The sequence below is a fragment of the Budorcas taxicolor genome, chromosome 14, assembly GCF_023091745.1.
Source record: "Budorcas taxicolor isolate Tak-1 chromosome 14, Takin1.1, whole genome shotgun sequence".
Taxonomy (NCBI): Eukaryota; Metazoa; Chordata; class Mammalia; order Artiodactyla; family Bovidae; genus Budorcas; species Budorcas taxicolor.
The window spans coordinates 51,849,784-51,857,226 of NC_068923.1; positions in this window are offsets into that span (position 1 = coordinate 51,849,784).

Here is a 7,443-nt window from a genome sequence, read left to right on the forward strand (position 1 = left end):
AAGATCAGGCTTCCATTTAGGGAATTAAGTCCTTTCTACTTTTTTATATTAATATGTCAGTTAGTTCGTGATATTATGTTGATTTAGATTATATACTTTTTGTTCTTTCATTGATGTTAATTTCCTTTGCTTAATAAAATAATGTTTATAACTGTCTGTCAGAACTGGTAAGAAAAATTTAACCACCTAGGAAATAAGAACTAAATTTTTTACAGAAGTTGGTTGTAAAAGAAAAAAAAGCAATAAAGTGTAGTAGATTCATTGGGGAAATAAAAAAGAGAAATACAATTCTCTACTGTTTAGCCACTTCTAAGGAACAAAATGAGAAAAAAAATATATTGGGAGTAAAATGGTAGTCATGTACTTCTCAGCAAGGAAGAAAATGGTGTAAGTGAATTTATCAGACCACTCAATTTCTAGCTCATTAAATTTTTGCACTTTGACTGAGTTATTTAATTTTAAACTAAATTGCAATAGATAGTGTGTATTACTTGATCAGTGTCCTGTATATAACAGACATTTGCTAAATGTTAGAGTTATTTCCTTCTTCCCTAAAATCCAAGAAACCTAAAACTCAAATCCTTTGGTAGGAAGAAAAGAAAAAAAAATGTTCTAAAAAACATCTTTAAGTGAAATTATCATGAACATGATTATTTGAAGTGTTTGGCGTTATTAAGCAACAAATAGCAGTATGCAGAAGAGGGCTATTTGTTGTTGTTTGGTCTCCTAAGTCGTTTAGATGAGAGATTCCATGGATTAGATTTTTGTGCAGAAAAGGCTATTTGAAAATGTATATGAATAATTTGAAATTCATATGTAGAGAAATACTGGCTTTGAAGGATTTGAAGAAGGAAGAAGTGTGGGCAAAGCCACACATTTGAGAGATGATTTTGGCAGCAGTGTCTGGCAGCGTGTTACAAAAACACAAAAATGTGGAGGAGAGGTAAGGCTGCATATGTGGAAGCTGGGGAGGTGAGATGAAATGAACCAGCTGTGTATGATGCTGCCGGAGAAACAGAAAAGTGTGTTATGAAGGAAGGAACACTGACAGAATTTTTTTCAGTTTGGGGCCAAAATACTACTAAATGGTTGATTTTAGGATGTGGCATCTTAAGAAAAAACTTAGGGATGGAAGAATAAGGAACTAGAGGGTAGAAAGATGCAAATACCAACATTTGGTACTGTAAGGAAAAATATTTTGAATAAAGTAGGTAATTTTTTATTCTGTAGAAAATTTAAAAATTAAGAATGAGAAAAAAATTATTTACTTCTGATTTCTCAAGCCAAAATTGTTAATTTTTTGGCATAGATACTTCACATATCAGTATGGTTTTATATAAACTATAAGATTTTTATAATATGTTTTACATATTTTTCATATTTGCTGCATTAAATATCCTTCAGCAGTATTTATGGCACATTATTCTGCTAACCCTTGCCCCATGAAATACTAATGAATTATTTATAAAAATAAGGTTCTAAGGTAAAATTAAATTTAGAAGCATTCTCTACAGTATCTCATGCATTCTTCTATGAGGTGAAACAAAATGATGTTATAATATTAACATATCTGAAAATTAATGACACCTAAATTTATATAATGTTACAGATTCTGAATATTTATTATTTCATTGAATGCATTTCAGGGGCTAGCATTTTAACACAAGTTTGGGAAATAAAAATTACTTTGTTTTAATGTATATATTTTATTACAGTCTGTAGATATAGTGTATTTAGCCAATTCACTATTACTGGAATGTTTCATTTTTTATTTACATAGAGTTAAGGTAGACTATGGAGGAGGCAATGGCAACTCACTCCAGTACTCTTGCCTGGAGAATCCCATGGATGGAGGAGCCTGGTAGGACACGACTGAGCGACTTCACTTTCACTTTTCACTTTCATGCACTGGAGAAGGAAATGGCAACCCACTCAAGTGTTAAGGAGAATCTCAGGGACGGGGGAGCCTGGTGGGCTGCCGTCTATGGGGTCGCACAGAGTTGGACAAGACTGAAGTGACTTAGCAGCAGCAGCAAGGTAGACTAGCCTTATAGTTATAAAGTTTAGCACTTATTTGATTATTTTCTTATGGGGCTTTTCTTTTGGTGGTCTTGTTAGAGAGAGTGTATACGATTAACTTAGCTTTAAGGTATATTTTATATCATCTTTCAGAAAGTGGATACTAACTTACCTTCCTATCAGTATTGTCTGCATATCTTCAAATTTGCTAGTTACGAACTGATTTTGAAAAACAGAGCACTTGTCTAAACTGTATTTATGGGATAGGTGTGGATGCTTTTATTTTATAAGTTATGCTTTAGTATTAATTTTTAATCATTTTTGTTTTAATAAGTACAAGTAGGGGATAATGTCTTTCCACTCAGTATTAGAGCTGGTCACATAGTCAGTAAGCAACAGAACTGGTTCTAGAACACAAGTCTCCTTAGTCCTTGTTGTGTTCTCTAAACCACTATACCACATGCCTTCAAGAGTTTTGCTGTCATAGACTCATTTGTGGGTGTGTGCTCAGTTGTGTCAGACTCTACCCACCCAGTAACAGTTGTTGTTCAGTCACTCATTCGTGGCCAACTCTTTGCGACCCCGTGGACTGCAGCATGCCAGGCTTCCCTGTCCTTCACTATCTCCTGGAACTTGCTCAGACTCATGTCCATTGAGTCAGTGATGTCATCCAATCTTCTTGTCCTCTGTAGCTCCCTCCTCCTGCCTTCAATCTTTCCCAGCATCAGGGTCTTTTTCAATGAGTTGGATCTCTGCATCAGGTGGACAAAGTATTGGAGTTTCAACTTCACCATTAGGGAATGTGCCAAATCCTAATTACTATACCAGCACACCAAGAAATACAGTTTTTCTTTCCCACTTCGCCATTCCCTAATTGTGTGAAATAAATATTCAACTCCTTGACAATTTAGATTTCTTTTGTGTAAAATGAAATGGGTCCTTTATAGTACGAACATTCTATAATAAAGGTGGTTTCGTCGCTAAGACATGTCCGACTCTTGCAACCCGCCAGGCTCCTCTGTCCATGGGATTCTCTAGGCAAGAATACTGGAGTGGGTTGCCATTTCCTTCTCCATCTATAATAGTAGATATGACTAAAAATATTATACCACCTTAAATGTGAATTGTGTTAAATTGTTTATAACTGCACATGCCTCTTAATTTTGAGTAGCTTTCCTTTCTTTTTAAATATTGGAATTAAGTACTTCCTCATTCTATTTACTGTAGATAATGTTTACTATTTTTTGGTCAACTATTATTAGTTGGCATTTTCTACTGAACAAAATCAAGAATGGAAGAAAAAATAGAAAAATAAACTTCGAAGAACTACAGATAATTATTAGTAAAAAAGAAACTAGAGTAGTTCTGAGAAAGTATTTATGAGCTACTTTAACTCATTATATAATTTTTTTTCAAAATTTCTGATTTACTTAAAAGTTGAACAAATAGGGCACAGAATTTCTAGACACCGTTCACCTAGACCCCCCAAAGTTAATATGTTACAATATTTGCTTAATCTTTTTTTTTAGGTGAAGGGTAGATTTTTCTCTAAACCATTCAAAAGTAAATTGCAACAATGAAGTGCCTTTACCATAAACACTTTAGTATTAATTTCCCAAGGAGGTAACCATGGTACAGTTTTCAAAAAAGGCAATTAATATTGGTGCAAGGCTTTACTGTTATTTCTCCAATGTCTATATTAATGAACTTTGTGCAAAAGAAAAGCTAAAATTATGTGTGTTCAGTTGTCATATCACTTTGAAAGTGAAAGTTGCTCAGTCATGTCCGACATTTTGCAAAAACAGTCCATTTCCATGGACTGTCCATGGAATTCTCTAGGCCAGAATACTGGAGTGGGTAGCCTTTCCTGACTCCAGAGGATATCCCAACCCAGGGAGCAAACCCAGGTCTCCTGCACTGCAGGTGGATTCTTTACCAGCTGAGACACAATGGAAGCCCAAGAATACTCGAGTTGGTAGCCTAGCCCTTCTCCAGTGGATCATCCCAACTCAGGAATTGAACCAGGGTCTCCTGCATTGCAGGCAGATTCTTTACCAGCTGAACTATCAGGGAAGCCTGTCATATCACTTTCAGTTCAGTTCAGTTCAGTTGCTCAGTCGTGTCTGACTCTGCAACCCCATGAATCGCGGCACGCCAGGCCTCCCTGTCCATCACCAACTCCTGGAGTTCACTCAGACTCACATCCATCGAGTCAGTGATGCCATCCAGCCATCTCATCCTGGGTCGTCCCTTTCTCCTCCTGCCCCCAATCCCTCCCAGCATCACGGTCTTTTCCAGTGAGTCAACTCTTGGCATGAGGTGGCCAAAGTACTGGACTTTCAGCTTAAGCATCATTCCTTCCAAAGAAATCCCAGGGCTGATCTCCTTCAGAATGGACTGGTTGGATCTCCTTGCAGTCCAAGGGACTCTCAAGAGTCTTCTCCAACACCACAGTTCAAAAGCATCAACTCTTCTGCACTCAGCCTTCTTCATAGTCCAACTCTCACATCCATACGTGACCACTTTAGTTTGCTTTAATTTAATAGTGCTGTGTCATTATTTTGCATTTTAATATATTGAGTATCTTGTGAGATAATGTGCTAAAATATTGTAAATATTTTAATTATTAGCACTTATTGACATTGTTGACTGATTAAATCATTAGAATGGTATTTGGCAAATGGTGATTTCAAATGCCATAATCCTTGCAAATTTTCTGTTAGCATGTTACTGAAACAAAGTAATTTCTCCCTGGTTATATATTCATTTATATCAGTATGAATTACTGAATACTGTTTTATTGAATATAATCTCTTATTGTGATTATTTATTTTGATATTCAAGTGGTAATGCCTATGAGAGTTCCTTTGGGTTGAGTCTGGGCCCATGTCACAATTACTCCATCATTCTTGTTCATTTCTTGACATTTTGGCTCAGAATTCTTCCAGGATTATCTTGTAATTTGCCCACCCCAGTTCTGAATTTAGCCACTTTTCCCCAAGGGTTTCTGATTCCTTTAAGAGAAAAGTGGTATTTGGAGAACAAAATGTAGGTGTTAGATGTGCTTATTGCTTCTGGGGAGCCATTGCTTCTGCACATTTTTACAGTTCAGAAACAGGTAGTTATCACACTAATATTTCCAAGCCTGATCCAAATCTACAGGCTTCATTCTGTCTAATTGATTTCCATATTTGTTCCTCCCTTCTCTGTCTCCTATTTCCATAAATTTGTGTGTGTTCGGTTTACAGAGAGTATAGACCATGACTTTAGAACAGCTTATTCATTTTCATCATAAAAGCAGCCTTTAACTTGGATTTGAATGTATAATGAGTGCTTTTAGAAGGTATTTTTCCTTTTGTCTTTAGTCAGGGGCATGTAGACTGACCACTGTGCTGACAGTAACTCAGTTTTGATCTCAACCATCCTCCCTTTAAGTTGTAACATCATTCATTTGAAAACACCTAAGTTAATATGTTTCTGTTGTATTCAATTTTAGGAGCTTGTAGATTTTATTTATCTTTTCCTAAAAATATGAAATTTTAGCATGACTATGAAAGATGTGTATACAAAGATATATTCAGAGAATATACCAATAGACCCTTTCTACCCATTCTTTGATATTAACCAGTATCATTATTATCTAGTTTAGCCTTTCTTGTTTCTTTGGGCTTAAGCAAGTAAATACATACATATATTTTATTTTCCCCTCTTTTTTAACACCAGGCTTCCCTGGTGGCTCAGTGGTAAAGAATCCTCCTGCCAATGCAGGAGAGGAGATGTGGATTCAATCCCTGGATCTGAAAGACCCCCTGGAGAAGGAAATGGCAAGCTGCTCCAGTATTCTTGCCTGGTGTATCCCATGGACAGAGGAGCCTGGCAGTCTATAGTCCGTGGGGTTGCAAAAGAGTCAGACATGACTTAGCAACTATATAAAACAACTTTTTTTAAACCCATTACTCTTCTATACTTATCCTTTTTTACATAACAATATGTATTATAGAAATTACTCCATATAAATTCTTCCTCTTTCATTTTTACACTTTCATAACACTCTATTGGATGTGGTTATATTAGACAGACATAGAGATACCAGAGTTTATACAGTTACTTCCCTATGTATGTCTATTATATTATGGCCAGTATTTTGTGATAAGTATGTTGGAGTAAATATTGAGCATATCATGTATTTTAGTGTTGCTGGTGATGTATTTTTAGATGAACTCCTAAAATTGGGATTACTATATGTTTTTTGATGAGTTTACCAAATTCTCCTTCACAAGATTTGTATAAATGTGTATTCCCACCATCAATATATGAGAGTCTGTTTGTCCAGTCCCACCAATAGATGTACTATTTTGCAGTTTAATATTTTCCAATTTGGTAAGTTAAAATACTATCTCAGCTCTGTTTTAAATTGCCTTCTTCTAATTATGCATGATGTAGAGCATAATTTTGTATGTTTAAGGATAATATTTCCATTTTTGTCTGAAAATTATCTGTATTTTTTGTCTATTATGTTTAGGCTTTTGTAATTTTTCTCTCAGTTTTTAAGAAATCCTTATGTAGTAGAAAGGTTTAGCCCTGTTTCTATGATATATTGCAAATATTTTATTTCCATTTGTGAGTTATATTTTTATTTATTTTAAAATATTTTATTTATTATATTTTGTCATGTCAATTAAAAATTATATAGCCAGCTAACCATTCTTTTATTTTATTGCCTCCAGATTTTTAGTCAGAAAGTACTTGCCTACATGCAAGTTAAAGAAGGAACCACCAATATTTTACTTTGCACTGGTTAAATCGTCACTTTATGTTAACCAGTGTCACCTATTTTTGCTAAAGTTTTTTTCTCATTTTAGCTATCAACTATTTGAAAATTAAGTATATCATCAATATATCACCATTTTCCACCTTCCTTTCAGTAGTTGATAGTAATAGTGGATTTGCCATTGACAATAATTGTGTGATCGTTTGGGGGATATATGTGTCTACCATTAAAATTAGTGTCTACTGTTAAAATTAATAATTTTTCATTATATAATATCAAATTTTTTTAAATGTAAGAGTAGTTTATGGATCTAAATAGCACGATGCTAATAAATTCATGCTGACAAACTATGTGAGCTTGTTTAATTAAAATCGTAATAAAGCCAGGGAAATACTAGCCACTTACATGTAAGACCTTGTAAGATATTCTCTTAATTTGGACTTGTTCCTAAGAGAAGAAAAGAGTGTTTGCAGGCTTTTAATGATTGATGTAACAAGTATTCTGATTGTAGTGTGAATAATAGATTAGAAAACATATAAAGCATTAAAAAGGGAGACAAACATACTGAAATACAATGATGGTGGTTTCTTCCCAGGAATTAGTTTTTGTGAGAGAAGTGAATAAATTTAAGACATATTTGGAAGGTAAAAGCA